The 21,422-nt window shown below is 32.3% G+C and overlaps 1 pseudogene; it reads left to right on the top strand.

Moving 5' to 3' along the window:
* The first annotated feature begins 856 nt into the window (after positions 1-856).
* Positions 857-20,377, top strand: LOC143387174 (lipase member I-like; annotated as a pseudogene).
* The last annotated feature ends 1,045 nt before the right edge of the window (positions 20,378-21,422 follow it).

Here is a 21,422-nt window from a genome sequence, read left to right as displayed (position 1 = left end):
ATGTGGCAATGAGCATTTTTAATCTTTCTTACTTATTTTATTTTCTGCCTTAGTTTCTTCTGGGAATTATAAAGGGAGAGAAAAAGAAAGAGAAAGAGAGAGGGAGAGAGAACCCATATAGTTTCATAATGACATTTAAAGTGATTTATAATTTTGTGCCAAGAATAAGTGTGTGGTGCACACATATGGAGATACACGCATAAATATAAATTTTTCAAAGAGTGTGTCATTTTATATGTTCTCACTGTTTGTGTTTATCAGTCATTTGGTATTTACCCTAATCAATGGTATAGGAAGATTTTTCTATTTTTATTTGATAGGAAAATGTTACCTTGTTTTTATTCATATTCATTAGAGAACTGGTCAAGTAAAATATCTTTTTACCTAAAGCTTATTATTCATATATAAGTACTATTCTATAAAGGTATTGTTAAAGTTCATAATTCAAAATCAATTTATCTATCTTATTGGTGGTGGGCTCATCACTTCTTTATTAGCAATATTCATGACTTTAGTCACAAACATTGCTATAATTTCCTATTTTATACAGATAAACAACCCATGATTTTTAATGAATCATATTTATTTTTTTGCCTGATCAGTGCATTACTTTGAACAGTGAAGTTGATTAGTGAATTATATTTGATTGCTAAGAAAATTTTGAAATCCCCCAACCCTCATATTCAATTCTGTTCTTTATAATAGCATCAAGAATCCAATAATATCTAAGTTCTCAGCTTGATTGACTTTTTAAATTTTAATTTCAGAGAATAAAAGACCATGCATTGAATTCTCTCATCTAAGTGTAAAGGATTCCTTAAAAGATTTGTTTATTCCCAGATTAAAGATAGTTCTGATGATGTATACAAGGAACAACCTGAACTGTGCTGAGCCACTTTTAAAGCTCAATAACTCACTCAATGTTAATTTCAACACACAAAAGAAAACAGTCTGGCTGATTCATGGATACAGACCAATGGGCTCCACCCCATCATGGCTTTCAAATTTGTAAGGAGTTTATTGCATAAAGAAGATATTAATGTAATTGTAGTAGACTGGAACCATGGTGCTACAACTTTTATTTACAACAGAGCAGTTAAAAACACCAGAAAAGTTGCTGAGACTTTGACTGAGTACATTCAATATCTTTTGGTAAGTCTGGAAATTTTATCATTAATCTTGCTATACAATATATAATGTGTTATGTAATACTACTTGTGATAATAAAAGTAATGATTTTTTCCCATAAGCATTTAGAATTATAGCTTTGAAATTCTAATTTGTGCAGTCTTATTATCTTTGCATCAAAATATAATTGTATATCTAGGTTTACCTTATTTTAAAATATTTCTCATAAACATTTATTATGATTAATTTAAAACATTGTAAGACTTTTTGACTCTAACTAAATTAACTTCAGAATAAAGTAGTGATCCTAAGTGGGCAGAGGGGATAAAGTATATAATCTTTTCATTCTTTGGATATTTTCCCTAAAATATGTCTTAACATGTTTACATTAATCAAATATGAATTTGGTAAAAGACAGGGGAAAACAGTCTGAAAAGTAGATTAATTTTATCAATGTCAAAGGAAATTCCATTCAGGTTTGCTCAAAGTGGGGATGGGTCAGGTAAATTTAGGCCAGTTCTGGGTCATCAATAGTTTGAATGAGTTTTCTTAACCATGTCAACCTTTATGGAGACTCATGTTTGTCCTGAGAGGTGGTGGTTATGGATAATTGAAAGACAGAAGGGTTAATTTGGTCTGTGGTACATTCTTGGGCTTGAAATTGCACATGTTGTGCTGAACTTCCAAGTCTTTGCTGAAATTAAACAAGCATAGTAAATCCAAGAATCAGCTACATATAGTGGCTAGAAGTCAGACTCAGTGGTTCAAAGTCCAGATCCTTCACTAACCATCACAATTTGTTAACCTCTCTATGTGCATTTCCTTATTTTTGCATTTAAGATAAAATTTTATAATAATGTTTATAGAAATATTAGAAGAATACATAGATATATAAAAAATGTTCATGTGTATGTATGTGTTTAGCCAATGAATACCATTTAGTAATCATTGAATACAATCAACTTTCATTATTATTTTTATGTTTCCTAATTTGGAGAAAATCATACCATCCCTTTGAAAGGAAAAAGAGATAATTGCCTTACTCATTGCTATCAGTAGGTTATAAAAGTGCACCATCAATTTTTTTCTGGTTATAGATTTTACATAATAAAAACGAACCTCAAAGTATGGAAAGGGTGAGAGATAAGTAGAGAAACTTGGGAAAATTTGAAGCATAGATAAATTTCTAGCAATACTTCAAAGTTCAGTAACTGTTTTAAAAAATAACACAAATTGTTCAGTAGTACTAAACTTTGGAGAAATATTTCCTTCAAGTTTTGGGGCATTGCTCTGAAGTATTTTAAGAACTTTATTGCTTTGTGCTGGGAAAGCCTGCCTAGTTTTCCCTTAGTGGCAATTTACATCTTTCTGTAAGCCTTCAGGCATGTCACCATGTAGACTAGACATGATCTGCCTTCAAGTCTTCTATTATTTCCTTTTGAATATGGTGGAAGAAATACACCCTCATGTAAGCTCCTAACACCTCCATCTTCCCACCTCTACCATTGACTAACAGGTTTTCAAACCCTGACCTTGGCAGATTAGATTCCATCATTATCCAGCTTGTGATAGGGGAAGCCACTTAAAATCCATAATCCTCATTTTATCATTTCTGAAGTAGAAATGATTATTACACTTTCACCAGCTTTTCTAGGATTTTTGATAGAATCTAAACAGAGAAAATGGAGAGACAGATTAGCATAAACTTTGGAGTCAGATTGATCTGGGGTATGTCTTAATTCATTTGAACTGCTGTAACAAAAAACAAGCTATACATAGTGACTTACCTTTAAATAAAAGTTTAATGATAATTAAATAAAAGTTTAATGATAATTAAATAAAAGTTTAACTTGTTTCAAAAATTTAAAAAGTTATCTTCTCTTTCTCCCAGAAATGAATTAAGCCATGAGAAAAAAAGAATGAGTTTTAGAACATGGTTGTGTGAGACAGGATTTGTAAATACCCAAAATGAAAATTGTGACATTCTTAATTTCAATTGTAGACACATGAAGCATCTCTTGACAATTTTCACTTCATAGGCATGAGCTTAGGAGCTCATATTAGTGGTTTTGTTGGAAAGATATTTCATGGTGGACTTGGAAGAATAACAGGTAAAACTATTTTTAATAAATTATTATTTTAGCACACTTTTAAGTATCAAAAGTTATTTAAAATTTAGCAGGTACAAAAAATGAAGAATAGAAATTATGTATGCACATTTATTTTTCTGTACTCGTCTTCAAATATTAGATATAAGTAAGATTCTAAAATATTTTTTAGTTCTGAATACGGCTCATATGACTTGAGATAGAAATGAGAGGAAAAGATCTATCCCTGTATTTCTATCTAAATTATTGTTGTAAGAATACACAGGAAAATTCGGCACATTAAATTAAACTTTATTGTACTTCATGTATGCTGATATAAGAATGATAAGAATATGGCGATGTACTTAATTTTCACAAAACTGTATTTCAGTTTTTAAAGTGTTTTACTTGAGTGCTAGAAGAATCAAGAGTCGGTATCCAAGTTTGAGGGGTTCTGATTCCCAATTTCCCACATATTCCCATGACAGAGTTACTGTATCCACAAAACTCCGTAACCAAATAATGCCAACATAGACTTTCTTCCTTCCTCTAGAAGTGGTGGTGATTTTAGAAGAAGTACAATATCCTTCCTTGAACAATTTATGTTATTTTTAAAAGTTATTTATATGTATGTCTGTAGAATATTGATAACATTTTGAAGTATTAATAAAAGACAATAAACTTTTAGTTGAGTTTTAGAAAAGAGGAAAAGTAGACAAGAAAAAATTTGTATGGATGGATATATATTTCTACCTATTAGTCAAATTTAATGGCTCCATCTTGGGACTATTTAAATAAAATAAGAATACTAGAAGGGCCCAAGATGAGCAACAGATTTTTCAAATAAATTTTTAAGATGGTACTTTCTTCCACTGCATATATGCTGTCAAGGAAAATAATTTTATCTCCCCTGACTTTTGATACAATTCAGAAAATCATGAGTCTAGAATTTTATGTAAAATTTAAGCTACTCTATAAGTAATACTTATATTACATAGAAATTTTAAATATTTTTTTTCTTAAGAGAATGTGTACACATACTATTTATTATCTTTTCCCCTCCAGGAGAAGTTATAGTTGTTATTAAACACTGAACTTCTAATTTGCTAACAATTGTTACCTAAACGAAAATTCTAGAAATGTTTCAAAATGTTGTGTGTAGGTATCTCTAAGGTGGTTTAGTTTGACTGTCTTCAAATGTTGATATTAAGTATTCAAATAATGAAGATACATGATATTTATCAAGTTTTACTTACCTTTAAATATGGTTTGGGGGCAGATTTCAACTTAAAGTGCTTAGTATGTTTCTAATGTAATATTAATAAAACAACCATGCAATAAATGAGCTTCAAGTAAGACTTGATTAGATTAATCATTCCTTTCTTGAATTTCAGGTCTTGATCCTGCTGGGCCAAAATTTACTGGAAAACCATCAAATAGTAGATTAGATTACACTGATGCAAAATTTGTAGATGTCATCCATTCTGATGTCAAAGGTAAAGCAGTGGCTTAATGATTTAAAAATAAAAAATGTAGACCCTGGAGAAGAGGAGATAATAAGAGGAAGAAGGGATGTGGATAAGATGTTTCATGTTAATGATTTTCTGCATTGTCGAATGACACTGTTTGTCTCAGTTTGCCTCATTCAGGTTTCAAGAAGTAGCACATCATCCTAAAAATGAAAATTTTGGGTAACATGATTTGTTCTATTCAAGCCATTAATAGTCATTGATTTGATCCTCTTCCCCCCTTTTTTAAACCTAAATTCCATCTTTTAAAAAATAACTTTAGAATCTAAGTACTAGTACTAGTACTTTTCAATAGATTTTGTAAGCAATTTTGTTTTAAGTGATTGTTGCCTACCTGATTATATACATTTTGTGATTATTGGGTACTTTTCTTCTTAGGTTTAGGTATCCAAGAGCCATTGGGACATATAGATTTTTATCCAAATGGAGGAAAAAAAGAACCTGGATGTCCTAAGTCAATTTTTTCAGGTATATGAAATAGTATTTGCCAATGAACTATGCATGATTGGAAATGGTGAAAGAAAATAATTTATTTTTTCTTTTTTAATCTTTGGGCAATAGTTTGATGTAATCTTTTATTCCCCAAGATTCAGGATAGTTATTGATCATAAATACTTTAATTTGACCCTGAGTCATTCATAAAGATTGCCAGTAATCATATCATTTGGTTATGAATGAGACCTATTATGTAATGTTTCCAGTGATTTTAGTTCATCATTTTAAATGTTAGGAAAACTTTTAAGTTATTGAGAAAGCACCATGTAGCTAAAGTATCATGTAACACACATTTGATCTCAAAATTCAATATTCACCATCACCATTTTATTGTACAAACAAATATTCTCAATTCTTGATTGTCTTATATAGAGAGATAGATGAACAGCTGCTACAGGTGTGGAATTTGGCTCATCTTAGAGCCATGGTGATAAATATTCTTAGGTTCACAGCAGTAATGAGTAAGACATAACACAGAGCCAAAAGCTGCTGAAGATAGACGAGTTTGGTCAAAGGGAGAGGATGCTAGACCTTGGGATAGGAAAGAGAGATCATAAAGTTTCAATGTCGTCTGCTTCCATAGGTATTTCTAATGCTGGATGGAAATCTTAGAGGTAGAGAATTAGAAGGGAGAGATATATACTAGTTATTAAATATGCTAGCTTTGTGTTTTTACAACCTGCTTCTATTGAAATTAAACATCCTTGCTGTATTAGTAATTACTTTAAGAAAAATATTATTAATTTTTCTGCAAAAGATATGCTAAAGTTAATTTTTTAATGGTACTGTTTGTTAAGGGGCTTGAGATATAACTAAATTGTAGTCAACAATTTCATATTTATGAGGTGCACAGAATTTAGTAGAGCTTAATCTTCAGTTTTTCTTTAATTAATCTCAGTTTAATACATCTATAGTTCTTTTTCTTTTTTTTTCTCTAAAGGATTGGAATCTATTAAGTGTGACCACCAGCGAGCAATTCACTTGTTCATGGCAACTTTGGAAACAAACTGCATTTTTGTTTCATTTCCTTGTTCTTCATACAGAGATTACAAGGCTTGCTTATGTGTGGACTGTGGCAGCTTTAAGGAAAACTCATGTCCTAGGCTAGGAGAGAGGAATTGGTATAGTTACTGTAATTCCTTTTGAAAATGAATACCCTAATTATTAGTATTTTCTGCTGTATTTAAATTATAAAATCAATTATTTATGTTATGTGTTAATTTGCTAACATTTTATGGAAAATGCACCTGTGGAGATGTGATACTGCCAGAATAAATATTTTATTTACTACTAAATTTTAAAAGATAATTAATGAGAGAAATAGATCAACTGCCTTCATGTACTTAATATAAGGGCAGATTTCAATGCCCTCATTATGACCCATGTTCTTGATAGCCAAATGGATCTAACTATTTATCATCAAATTATATTTACATTTAAATAAAGAAACTTGCCCATTTTTTGCAGCCCTCATAATTTGTTTTTAATGTGAAGTTTCAGGAGCAAGTGAAGAGGTGTGAACTACAGATAGATTTTCATTTGGTATCAGCAAGTAGTCATGAATCCTACATGGTTCACACCTTCTAAATCAATAAAGCTTGGTAAGAGCATTTTGGCATTGCAGCTTCTAAAAATTAAAATCTTCCAGTGGAAAATTATAAAGCAAAAAGAATGCATATGAAAATAGAATGTTAGAATTTCAGGGACTGTTCAGTGTTTTCCAAAGAAAATACTAGAGCCTAGCATATAAACGTCCAGTCAGTATCAAGGAAAAATATTCCAGAAATGATTCTAAAACCAAAGGAGCTCTAAGAGTAAGTAGTGATTACAAAGGCTGAATCCAATCATATGCAACCAGTTTTCTTTAGCAGGACTAAAATATATGGAAAATCTCTAGGCAGGTATGCATTACACAAAATTGTTATTATCCTAGTTCACATCTGCCCACATGACATCATGTGGGTTCATTTTCTGCAGAGCTCTTCTGGATTGTTTTTTTGGTCTTATTGTTTTTTCATATTTGACCCAGATTGGTTAAGAGCGTATGTGGTGGCTGGGGTTGTGGCTCAGCAGTAGAGTGCTCATCTAGCACATGCGAGGCCCTGGGTTCAATCCTCAGCACCACATAAAAATAAATAAATAAAGATATTGTGTCCAACCAAAAAATAAATGTTAAAAAAAAAGAGAGCATAAGTAGGAACTAAAGTTAAACGTGTGAAATCTCCACTAAGCATTCGTTCTACTTCATTCAAATCTCCATGTTGGAGGAAGGAGTTGAGGAACAAAGAAGCATTTGAAATATGTATGTGCATATATATTTAATAAATATTTAAATTTTATAAATATGGAAATCTGTTATATATAATACAATTCTATATGCATATGTGTACATTTATTAAATATGTTATCTACTATGTGTCTGTGTATAGATGCCCTTTATGCTATTAACATATTTATATTGTACATCATATATATACATGCATATCATATGTGTATGTATGTATGCATGTGTATGTAGGAAAACTGAGGGCTATACCCAAAGAACTAAATTATATGTTCATTTACTACATTGTATTCTGCAGAACTTACTAAAGAGTTACAAGTACAATTATGAATTCATAATATAGTAGTAAAACCTATTATAAATAGACTATAAGTCTTGTGACGTGTTAAATTCTGATTAGACTGTTAGAGAGTGGATTTATTGATGAATCCTGAATTTGAGTTGTTATTGTAGTTGAAATAAGTAGAATACTATACTTTTTTTTTTTAGTTGTCACTGGACCTTTTTATTTATTTATTTATATGCAATGCTGAGGATCAAACCCAGGGCCTCACACATGCCAGGCAAGTACTGTACCACTGAGACCAGCTCCAGTTACCAATACCACATCATTTAAAAAATGTTTTTTAAATTATTAAAATCTATGACTGTGATTATTGCAATGATTATGCTTATTAATTCTTTAGTTATATTTTAGTGATTTGAAATATGCATGTTATTTGATAGAAGTTCAATATCCCATGTTCTTTTTCTTAAATCTTAGGTTATTAAGCTCAGCTATGGAAAATTGGCTTAAAAGGAAGAGTGGAAGAATGGCCTCATAGAACCATTGTGTATTTGGATACTAGTAGTACAAGTCCATTTTGTAGTAAGTTGTTAACATTTTTAATAAATGAAAAAATATTATTTTTTTGTATTCCTTTAAAAAAATTTTTTTTTGCACCAAGGATTGAACTCAGGGGCATTAACCACTAAGCCACATCCCCAGTCTTTTTTATGTTTTATTTTGAGACAGGGTCTTCCTGAGTTGCTGAGGGCCTCACTAAATTGCAGGGGCTGGCTTTGAATTCAGGATCCTCCTGCCTCAGCCTCCCAAGCTGCTGGGATTATAGGCATGTGCCACCATGCCTGCTGTAGTCCTTTTTATTTTATTGAAAATATGCTTTGCACTCTCCCAAATTCCATCACTTTAAAAAATTTGTTACAGATAGTTGAACAAATTTGACTAAGGACTTTATTTTTTTAGATAAGTTGATCAGATGCTTGTATAATATTTTCCCAAAGAAATGATCCTAGCCTCCTTCAAAATAACATGATTTGTTTTCCAGAAATCATTTCAGCATATAAATCTTAAGAAGCCTAAGACTTTTGTATATGTTATTTATACCAAATTAAGACTTAAAGTGTATACATCTGAAAATGGCAAATAAGTAATAATCTCCCTAATATATTTAGAGTTAAATGAGAGAAAATGTGTAGAATAGGAGAGAATGTTATGCCAGTTGTATTACATAATTAACTTAAAGAGGACCCATGTAAGATAGCACAATTATTTTCTTTAGAGATGAAAAGCTGGAAGTGATTTATAAAGAAATCACTTTATATGGATATTATGAGGTTAGTTTCTAGTTAGTGGCATTGACTTTGGTGTCTGAGGAATTTAGGAGGGCCAGTTACTGTTAAGGTTTTGAAGTTGTACTCACTGTCAGTTCAAGAAATTATAATTCTTTAAACCTTAATTGTATGTCCTGTTATACTGAATTGAGTCTGTCCACTAATGAATTAAAATTTTTATTTATTAATTTTAGATTTGCAAATAGAAGAACTAATACAGAGCTACACACCTTTTATCCAATTTCCCTCCATGGTAACATTTTATAATACTATACGTAATATAATTTCATTAGCAGTATATTGATGTTTGTATAGTCCATCTTCTTTATTCAGATCTTTTCCAAAATTGTGTATATATGTGTGTGTGTGTGTGTATGTATAATATGTATACAGATTAGTCACATGTATATGGTATGTCTCTACCACTACAGTTAAGATACTGAGCAGTTCATCACCCCAAGGATTCCTTATGTTGTGCTTTTATAACCATATATGCTACTTCCCAGCTGTCTCTGACTTCTGACATCCATTAAAATATATTTCTATAGTTTTGTCATTTCAAAAATGTTATATAAAAGGAATTATTTAGTATGTGATTTTGTTGTTGGCTCTTCTTCATGCAACATAACCTGAAAGGTCATTCATGTAACATGTAAGAATAATTCATTCCTTTTCTTCTGTGAGTAGTATTCCAGAGTATGTATGCACTATAGTTTGACCGTTGAGCTGTTAAAAGAGCATAGAGGATGAATTTAGTTTTTGGCTATTACAAATAATGCTATTAAGAATTTTGTGTACAAAGTTTTGTGTGAATATGTTTTCATTTATGTCACAAGGCTCAGGAGTGCAATTGTTGTATCATAAACTAATTGCTTGCTTAAGTTTATAAGAAACTGACAATTGTTTTCCAAAATGGCTGTATCATTTTGTATTCCCCTGAGCAAACTATTCATGATCTATTTTCTCTGATTCCCACTTGGCTTTGTCATTATTTTTGAAATCTTACTGATTCTGAAGAGCATATACTGACACCACATTTGACTTTAACTTGCATTGCCTGACATGTGATTATATTGAATATCATTTTATAAGTCCTTTTTAGGTGAAGAGTGTGTTCACTCCTTTTTGGCATTTTCCAATTGGATTATTTTTTAACTATTGAGTTTGAGATTTCTTTACATATTGTAGAAATTATTACTTATTAGTTATTTGGTCTGAAAATATTTTCTCAGGTTCTGCAACTCGTCTTCACAGTTTTTTACTGTTTCATGTTAGTTATACATGACATTAAGATTCATTTTTACATAATTAAAAAAACATGGAATGTAAGTTACTAAAATTCTGTCCCCTGTATTTCCCCTTCCTCTTGCAGTTCCTTTCCTCTACTCTATAGACTTTTCTGCTGTTTATTTTTTAGTTTTCTTTTTGTTGTTGTTATTGATGGTGAGACTCACGGTGATATATTCATATATAGGCATAGAAAAGTTAGGTTAGATTCATTCCTTTATTCTTCCTTTATCCTCTCCCTTCTTCCTCCCCCTTAGTCTCCTCCACCTAGCTTACCCATCTTTCTTTTATTTGATGGGATCCCCCACTGTTTCCCACTCTCTCTTCCTTTCTTTCTCTCATTTTTTCCTCCTTACTTTGGGCTTGATTTCACATATGAGGGAAAACATTGGGCCTTTCACTTTCTGAGTGTAGCTTATTTCTCTTAGCATCATAGTCTCCGGATCCATCCATTTACCAGAAAATGCCATAATTTTATTCATTTTTATGGCTGAGTAAAACTCCATCGTGTATGTGTACCACATTTTCTTTATCTACTCATCTGTTGAAGCTGAAATATGGTTGGTTTCATATTTCTGCTGTTGTGAATTGTCCTTCTGTAAACATTGATGTGGCTGAGTCACCATAGTATGCTGATTTTAGTTCTTTTGAATATGTGCTGAGGAGTGGTATAGCTGGATCATATGGTAATTCCATTCCTAGATTTTGATAAATCTCCATACTGCTTTCCATACTTGTTGCACTAGTTTGCAGTCCCATCAACAATGCATGAGTGTACTTTTTCTCTCATATCCTCACCAACACTTACTGTTATTTGTATTCTTGATAATTGCTATTTTGACTAGAGTGAGATGAAGTCTCACCATAGTTTTGATTTGTATTTCCTTGATTACTAGCAATGTTGAACATTTTAAAAATAGATTTTTTGGCCAGTAGTATTTTTTCTTTTGTGAGGTGTGTGTTCAGTTCATCTGCCTACTTATAAATTAGGTTATTTGTTTTTGGTGTCAATTTTTTGAGTTCTTTATATATATTCTTAATATTAATACCCTACCAGAGGTGTGGGTGACAAAGATCTTTATTGTGTAGGCATTCTTATTACTTTCCTTTGCTGTATAGAAGCTTTTTAATTCAATGAGATCTTACTTATTGGTTTTTAAGTTTATTTCTTGCATTTTAAGGGGCTTGCTAAGCAGGTAGTTCCTATGCTAAAATGTTACAGTGTTGGGTCTACATTTTCTTTGAACAGTTGGAGAGTTAAAGACCTAATTCTGAGGTCTTTGATCCACTTTTAATTGACTTATGTGCAGGGTGAGAGATAGAGGCCAAGTTTCATTCTTCTACATATTGGATTCTAGTTTTCCTAGCTCCATTTGTTAAAAAGGCTAACTTTTCTCCAGTGTATATTTTTAGCAACTTTCTTTTGTTTAAGATAACTGTATCTACATGGATTTGTCTCTGTGTCTATTCTGTTCCATTCATTTTCATGTCTGTCTGGGTTGTCAGCACCATGCTGTTTTGTTACTATAGCTCTCTAGTGTATTTCAAAGTCTGGTATTATGATGTCTACAGCATCATATTTTTTTTTTCAGGATTTCTTTGGCTGTTCTACATCTCTTATTTTTCCAAATGGATTTTAGAATTGCTTTTTCTAATTTTGTAAGAATATCATTGGCACTTCAATGGAGATTGCATTGAATCTTTATACAATGCTTTTGGTAGTATGGCGATTTTAATAATATTGATTCTGCAGATCCAAGAACAAGATGTAAAGTTCTTTTGGATATATACTGAGGAGTGGTATAGCTGGATCACATGGTAATTTCATGATATTTACATCTCTTGCATTAGAAGTTTTCATATTCTAAAGTCTTCTTCAGTTTTTTTTCTTCAGTTTTCTATAGTTTTCACTGTAGAGATCCTTGACATCTTTTGTTAGATTCATTCCCATGTATTTTATTTTATTTTCTGAGATTAATGTGGATGGGATAGTTTTCCCAATTTCTTTTTCAGTGGGTTATTATTGGGTTTATTATTTCAGTAGTTTTGCCTCTGGAAGGTATACCATACTAAATTTTCATGAGGGCATTTTGAATAGGACCTACTGTGAACTTGCCCTACTACGGTTATTTAATTTAATAGAGTCATTTAATTTAATCTTTCAGCAGCCCAAAAAATTGGGGGTGATGGTAGTCAAGCAGATATAGCTTGGACTATTAATCAGATAATTAAGAAACCTTATCATATTTCCTTAGAAATCTTATTGAAAAGTACAAATTGTTTAATTTGCCTAAATTTTGAATGTTGTTTATTTTTTGATTTGCAGATTAATTAGAATTTATTAGGTATTTGGCCAAATCCTAACCACAATCATAACTAGGTTCTTATTCTTTGTTTTTAAGACTAGTCAAAAGTTGACAAACAAGTCAGGTGCAGTGGTACACACCTGAAATCTGAGCAGCTCAATAGCTAAGACAGGAGGATTTTGAGTTCAAAGCCAGAGTCAGCAATGACAAGGCTCTAAGGAATTCATTGAGAGACTCTGGCTCTAAACAAAATACAAAATAGGACTAGGGATGTGACTCAGTGGTTGAGTGCCTCTGAGTTCAATTCCTGGTATTCCCTCCCTCAAAGAAAAAGAAGCTGAGAAACAAGCAAAATATATTACTTAAGGACAAAAAGAGAGCTTCTAATGAATATCATTTAACATATATAATATAGGACTAAATTAAATAATATATATCTCTGTGTATTTGTATATGTACCAAAATTAAAGTTTAAAAATAATGTGAATGGCCTTTTATATTTTTATTTTGTAGCTTATTATTTTGTTCTCAGTATAGTTCCTGTGGATGAAGCTATGAGTGATGGCTATATTTCATTTAGATTATTAAACCAACTTGGAACCATTGAAAATCCAAGGCTCTATGAGTAAGTACCATTTCATGTTTTCTTCTTTCATACATTAAATGTTTGCTATCTTGAGTATCCAGTTTAGAAGATAGTCCAAACAGAGTAAATTTCTATCCAAAGAGTATTAAAATGTTAGATATTACAAGGATCCCATGTGTCAACTTTGGATTCTTTCATTTTAAAGAGGAAGATATTGAATATGAGGCTGAATAGCTAATTAATATTATAGAACTGGTTACTACCTCAGTTACAAGAGTACAAGAAGAAATGTTTTGTTTTCTCTCTGTCTTTTCATTCTTTTTTTAAAAAGTTGAATGTGGGCATGATACCTTATTTATTTTTATGTAGTGCTGAGAATCAAACCCAGTGCCTCACACGTGCTAGGCAAGTACTCTACCGCTGAGCTATGACTTCAGCCTCATCTTTCCATTCTTAATTCCAGTATTCTTCCTAACAATTTTGCCTTCCCGATTTCTTCAGTTTTCATGCAACATCATGTTTACAGTGGCGAAAGTGAAGGTCCAGTGGCATCAGTTAATAACCAAGTGATGCCATTTTAGTATTTCAGAAAACCATGCTCAGCCACAAATTTCCTAAATAATAGGAGAGGGATGTTTTTCTTTAATCTTCTATTTAGCTTCTTATGCATGTGCAATTGTATATACATTTCTAATGTTATCCAATCATCTCAAAGCCAACTATCATGTGGGTTTCTTGAATGCCTGTGTGTTTAATAAATTCTTAAAGCAGGAAATTTATTTTCTCTCAAAAGTATGACAAATAGGTACATGTTAGAATTGAAATTATGACTTCCAATATAGTGTGTTGGACTTCTTGAAAGCGATTAAAAAACAGAATTGCTTTCAAAAGACTCACAGTTACCATGTCAGGTGATTAAATAAAAGATAAATTTTATTTTGCTATGGATGCACTTATAATAGTTTGGTTTAACTTTTGAATGGCTATTGATGATATTGGAGCTTCAGGGGGTTTAGTTGGTATCTCAAACATTTGCTCCTGTCACATTTTAGGTAGTCCTAGTACCTGAATTGGCAAATTGATTAAGTCTAATGTGTGAGGGACCTTAGACCTGAGTATACAGTGATATATAGATTTATTCAGTCATTAACTATGAACTAGGAAAAAGTTCCTGCCAATTTTATTTGCACAACAATAGCAGTGTTTTTAATATTATTGTATTATTAACATTTAATTAAAATAAGAATAACATTAAAATATAAAAGGAGACACACTTTAAAACTGATACAGTGTTTAAGACAAAATATTTTAGACCATGAACTACACAAAGAAAATGATTTTAAAAAGTTCATGTTGATAAAAATCACTGAAAACCTCCGTACTGAAGAAAAGTAAAGACCTTCCATCATGGGAAGCGATGATCATCCTCAGGAATAATATTCTTGGTTGAGAGTCAGGCAGTTTTTAAAAACTTTTGAGAAAAATGAATTTTTTAATATTAAAAATTCTAACATTAATTTTCTAAAGTTAGTAAAATCATTGCAGATAATTTAATGGTAAAATGAATGTAGTAGGGCTGGGGATGTGGCTCAAGCGGTAGCGTGCTCACCTGGCATGTGCCGAGGCACTGGGTTCCATCCTCAGCACCACATACTAATAAAAATAAAGATGTTGTGTCCACTGAAAACTAAAAAATAAATATAAAAATCTCTCTCTCTCTCTCTAGAAAAAAAAAAAAGAAATGTAATAATAATGCAAGAGTACCAATTATTCTTGTTCTTTTCCTTTTTGAAAGCTTTCTGTATTCATTTAGAAAAGAAGATAAAATAAATAAAATTAGAATTTCAATTCAGATTTTTTACTTTTATCAAGCCCGGGTCTTTTATTATAAAAAGCTTTAAAGCGTTATTTACCTAATTTTGAACATTGGTCAAATGTGTTGTCATTGTATATATTATTGCATAATAGTTGACTACTTTTAAGTAACATTGTATGTAATTCTAATTTGAGTATGTATATTTATGCATATTCAAATAGTCAATTACTTAGTCTTATCAGAAATATGCTTTTTTAGCTTTTGTATGAATTTACTTATCTAACACATTATTAATCACAAATCTTATTCAGACATTTTACAGAGTACTAAAACTCAAACTGAAATAATTTTATTGTTCACAAGGAAGTCACAGAATACTGGAAGACTAAGCCATAATTGCATCTCTGAGTAATCAGTTTTATGATAGAATATCACTAAGTTACTGTTAAAGCACAGAGGAGAAGCAAGGGAGCATTTGAAAATAAGGTGATGGACTCCAAAAACAGGGAGAAGTTATTTTCAAAGACAGGGAGATGGGAAAACACGTAATATAAGAATAGTGCACAGAGTAGAGTTCTCAAGCAGTTGCTTTGAATTTTTCTGGAAAGCAAACTTATCTCTTGATTTACTTTGCAAACATATGGAACACCATGGAGAAATGTAAAATATGGGAACATTCCGTGGTAAAATCTACCCATCTAACTCTGGATAATGGGTTTATTGTTTATATATTAATTATTATTGGGGATTTGAATTACTTTTTAGATGCTCTGGGAGTCAGAGAATGTTAATGATCTTTTATTTGCCTTTCCAAAATTGAAACAGGAATATTTCCTCACTGTAGAAAATGTGTCATTTTATAGACTGGAGAATGAGAATTGCCTTTAATTGTATCACACAAGAATATTCACACTTAACCATTTTTTTATAAAAATATTCATTCCACCCCTTCTTTCTCCTCTTTTTCCCCTTTCTTGTTCTTTTCCTTCTCTGTCTTCTTATGAGCCTCTTTTTTTTTTTTTTTTGGTGGTTGTTGTTTTTGCTCATGACCCTGTGGAAATATTTTTTTATTTAGCAAAATGTGAATCTTACTGAAAATGTGGTCTGCATCTGATTGTTATACTTAGTGATATAGTGTGGACACATTTCCCTTGTGACTAAAAAGCACTTAGATCTTATGAGACCAAAAGTATGAATATGCCAATGCAGGACTTTAAACAGGAAATACCAGTAATACAAGTTCAGATTGTAACAATTCTCTAGATGGATGAGCAGTAGGTAGATTAGAGGGAATGAGATTGGTGCCAAGAGTCCACAGATAGAGCTACTGCCATATTCCTATAAAAGATGAGGGGGTGTGGATCAAGCCAGTGGGCATGAAAAAGAAGTGTGAGACTCTAGAGGTTTTAAGGCTTACACATAGTTATGTGGTGTGTTTTTATGATTAAATGAATGTGAAAATCAAGAAAAGAAATCTATTTAGAGTAACTTTATGTGTGGAGCTTGGTGATTATTTAAAAAGTGGAGTGCTATTCCATACTGAGGTAAGACTTATTTGGGGATGATCCAATTTAATCATTAAATTAAAAAATGTTGAGAATTTTCATAGCCCAGGAACAATGCTAGGGATGGGAAAGAAACTCTTGGACAAATTGGATCTCTGCCCTTATATGATTTCAGCATATTGGTTTTAAATTAATGATAGAAAGAACACAAGTAGGTCCATCATCCCTATTTTCAAACAATTTTATGTACATTGAGTCAGGCCCTCTGCTAAGTGTTTAGAATATTGCAATGAGCAAAACAGACTTGGTCCTCTCCTCATTAAGCTTGCAGCATAGTGAGGAATAGAAGGATAGACAAATTATAAATAAGATAAAAGTAAAATCTGTCCAGGAAAAATATCTTGAGACAAATTTATACTCATGTATGGAAACTTAAAGTAGGGAACATGAATTAGTGGGGTCATTAAAACATTTTTGTGGCTATTTTTCATTAGTTGAGATCTAAATGATGAATAGGTCATGACCCCTGCTGCATTCTAGGCTGGGGACCCACAAATGCAAAGAACTTGATGCAGAAAGCAGCACAAGCCACTCTGGGACCTGACAGGAGCTCTGTGTTACAGAATAGAGGTAGAACAAATGAGAGGGGCGGGGAGGGAGAAAGATTAGAGAGAGAGAGAGCTCCCAGATATCGCAGGAACAAGAATTCATAGGCCATGCTTCAGAATTTGTAATAAATTCACTGGACAAATGAAAATCACTGAAATGTTTTCATTGGGAAGTTTGACTGGGGCCAAGACTGTATTTTTATTTTGGAAAAACAATAGACCACATTGGTTGGAGAGGAAATTGGAGAGGGGATTGAGTGCTATTGCAAGAATATATATAGGCAAGATACAATGGTCTCCTGGGTAAGATGATTTGCAACGGAGATAGAAAAATGAGATTGGATTCAAAGATTCAAGATACTTTTTAAGTAAGATTCATATTAAGCATTTATGAAACACTAGATGTGGGGATTGACTGGAGAATGGTATTAGTGATGAATCCTGATTTTTGGGATAAGGCAATAGATGGTAGTATGAATTTACTTATCCAATGCATTAATTTACTTATCCAACACCATAAAGATAATAATGCCCTTTAATATCATTAGGAAATTTATGTTTTTGTTTAGATTTTATTTTCTTTTTGTTGTCAGGGAAAGGTGTTGGGGAAGATGATTCGTTTAGATTTGAAACTTCTAAGCTTTAGGCATCCTTGTGATATTCAAATGTCAAAGTGAAAACTGGTGGGTATGTGTTTCTGGACTCTCAATTTGAGGTTGCTACTTGGTGATCATGAGCAACCTGTCAGCATTTAAAACCACTGGGGTGGATGCAAATTGGTGGGAAAGGTAACAGGTTCCTATACGGATATGTTGAATTTGAAGTATTGAGATCCAGATAACTTCTTGGAAAAACATTAGGGAGATATTCAATGACATATTCTGTGAAAGAGGAGGAGGTGGCTCTGCTGGGAGGGAGCTGGGATAAACCTTAAGGATAATGATGGCATCCTTCTTTGGGCCTAGCTGTTGTAAAGGAATAAAACAGGAGGGCAATAAAAATAAGATATGGTAGGAAATGTTTGTTCTTCAGTGTTTCTGTATGAGATTGTCACCTTGGTTTAAAGCAAGTCTTTCTTTTCTCAAAAGAGGAGTTTCTTTTAATAGAATTACTTACTTACTTACTTACTTAATTAATTAATTAATGTTTTTACAGATTTTATTTCAATAGACTTTAAAAAACAATTTTCTCCCTTCTCTTCTTTCCTTTCTTCTCCTTAACTTTGTTTCTTTTCTTTTCCTCTCCTTCCCTTCCTTCTCTCATTCTTCTGCCCTGTTCCCTTTTTCCTCCATTTTGATCATGCTCCCCCTCATATGCTGCCTCCAGTTTTTCTTTTTTTTTGCTCTTAGTTTTATCTAAAGAGACAAAATGCAGTGGAGTAGGTTGAGTCTCTTTGCAGACAGGTAAATCCATGTTAATTCAAACAATTCCAGGGACACGGAAATGAAGAATTGGTAGAGAAGCACCAGTGAGGCTGTTGACATCCCACGTGCTTGTCTATCAGCTGTATGACTTTAAGAAAGGCACCTGGATGCTCTGCTACTCACTTTTCTCATATATATAATAGTAATTCTCAGAATTCCTAATAAAAAGAGTTGTTGAAATAGTCAAATAAGGTCTAATATGTGGAGCATTGTTAGAATTCTGGGTACATCATGAGTGCTTAGGAAATTGTATTCACTAAATATTACCCTTAATTTTTCTTTTGAATTAGTTGAGATCTAAATGATGAATGGGTCACGGCTTTTATAGATTATCACTTTAAGTATAAAATCTTTGATAAGATTGCATAGAACAGTAGGGTTATTGTTTGAACTTCTAATCTGTTTAAGGAATTGTAATATTGAAGTGTCCAAAGAAAGAAATGTAAAACAAATAATCTTAAACAAATGTATAATCTAGGCACTCACTCAGAAAAACAAGATATATCACGTTTAAAAAAATTTATTTATTTGCTCTTATCAGTTATACATGACAGCAGAATGCTCTTCTATTCATTATACACAAATGGAGCACAGTTTTTTACATCTCTGGTTGTACCCAAAGTAGGGTCACACTATTCGTGCAATCATACATGCACATAGGGTAATAATGTCCATCTCATATCACCATCTTTCCTACCCCTGTGTCCCCTTCCCTCCTCCTCTTTGCCCAATCTAAAGTTTCTCCTTTAATCCCAGCCCCTGCACCCCATTATGTATAAGCATCTACTTATCAGAGAAAAACATTTAGCCTTTGTTTGTTTTGGGGGGGGATTGGCTTACTTGGCTTAGCATCATGATATTCTCTAACTCCACCATTTATCTGCAAACGCCATAATTTTATTCTCTTTTATTGCTGAGTAATACTCCATTGTGTATATATACGACAGTTTCTTTATTAATTCATCTATTGAAGGACATCTAGGTTGGTTCCACAGTTTAGCTATTGTGAATTGGGCTGCTATAAACATTGATTTGGCTATGTTACTGTAGTGTGCTGCTATTAAGTCCTTTGGGTATAGGACTATCCAAGGAGTGGAATAGCTGGGTCAAATGGTAGTTCCATTCCAAGGTTTTTAAGGAATCTCCATATTGCTTTCCAGATTGACTGCACCAGCAGATTGGCTGCACCAGCAATGTTTGATTGTACCTTTTTCCCCACATCCTCACCAACTCTTATTGTAATTTATATTCTTGATAACTGCCATTCTGACTAGAGTGAGACAGGATATCTCACTTTTTTTTCCTCAAAAGTATTCACCCAATATATCTGTGGTAATGTATGTATTATTATTATTTTATTAGGTTTATAGTAAATTACTGTTTAGATTATTTTAATAAATATTTAACAAGTATTTTATTTGGCCTTTTTCATATCAAATTGTTTTCTAAATCCTGCTTCATTAGGATTATACTGATTTTAGACATAATGTATGTTTAAAATCATTAATATGCAAATTTTTTATTTAGGAAGAGCAAACCATTTTATAGACTTCAAGAAGTCAATATTCTTGCTCAATTTTTCACTGATGTTGTAAATATTTCAAGCATTGGTTTGACGTATTTCCAGACAAAAAATTTACAATTTTCCACATGCAACTACAGGATCCAGAGTCTCATGTTAAAATCACTCACGTACCCAGAAAGATAAGACCACTCAATTTTTATTTCAATGTGTCATCTTTAACTTGAAAATCCCTTGTTAAGTAATATTGTAAATATTCATGTATAAATATTCAAGTATCTGTTTATTGTTGATTTCAGACTATATTATATGTAGATATTAGAGTGTTAAAAAGGTATGAAATACATTTTTTTGGGCTTGGATAAAATTTATTTTGAAATTACATTACCTAAGTAAAGAAAATGCACACACACAGTCACTTCCTGAGACACAACAAACATGAAAAAGTGAGACAATGTGTGCCTTAGAGGTTTATCTATAGTTTCTTATTTATAATACATTTTCACGGAGTGGTTGAGAGCTGTCCTTTAGGTGGTGACCAGTGGTTGAAAACTATGATGAAACACAGGGTCACAGCAAATGCAGGCCGTCATGGCTTCTAGCCATTTATTCTTTCTCCCAATTTTATTACCGTTTGGTTGGGGAAGGAAGAAAGTCCATTTTCATTTGATGCCCCTAAGATTTTGGAGATAACTGGAGATTCAACACAAGAACAGAGTGAGACTATGGGATGCATACCACAACAGCATGAAGAGAAGCTGACTCTACACACTTTAGTTTTATAGTCATTATAGTCATCTGTCTTGTTTGTCACTTATGTCACTGTTGCCTCCATTCCTATTGAAATGTGACACCATCATGACCATCTTGGGATCATCAGCTTAGCAGTAGTTTGCTTCAGCCCACTGACTATTCTTGATTTCTTATACTCACAACCACAGAGGACTCCTTGTCTTTGTGGTGGTGATGAAAATGTTCACCAAAGAATTCATGTCTTCATCAATAACACTCTTGTGAAGGTATTAGGAACACTGAGGAGCTCCTTTGTGAGTTGGTCACCTGTCATTTGCATGTGTGAGTATTTCCAACAGTAAGCATCATCTGAGAGCCAGTAGAAAAGCCATGTGTGGATTGCTGGAAATCTCCATTCTTTTCTTGTCTATGATGCTTTCTCTTCATTTATCTTTATGTACTTGTGTATTTATATATTTGATTTCCCAATTACCTTCCT

Source organism: Callospermophilus lateralis, unplaced genomic scaffold, assembly GCF_048772815.1.
Source record: "Callospermophilus lateralis isolate mCalLat2 unplaced genomic scaffold, mCalLat2.hap1 Scaffold_121, whole genome shotgun sequence".
Lineage (NCBI taxonomy): Eukaryota > Metazoa > Chordata > Mammalia > Rodentia > Sciuridae > Callospermophilus > Callospermophilus lateralis.
Note: the sequence above shows the minus strand (reverse complement) of the source record. Positions and strands in the feature narration are given on the sequence as shown.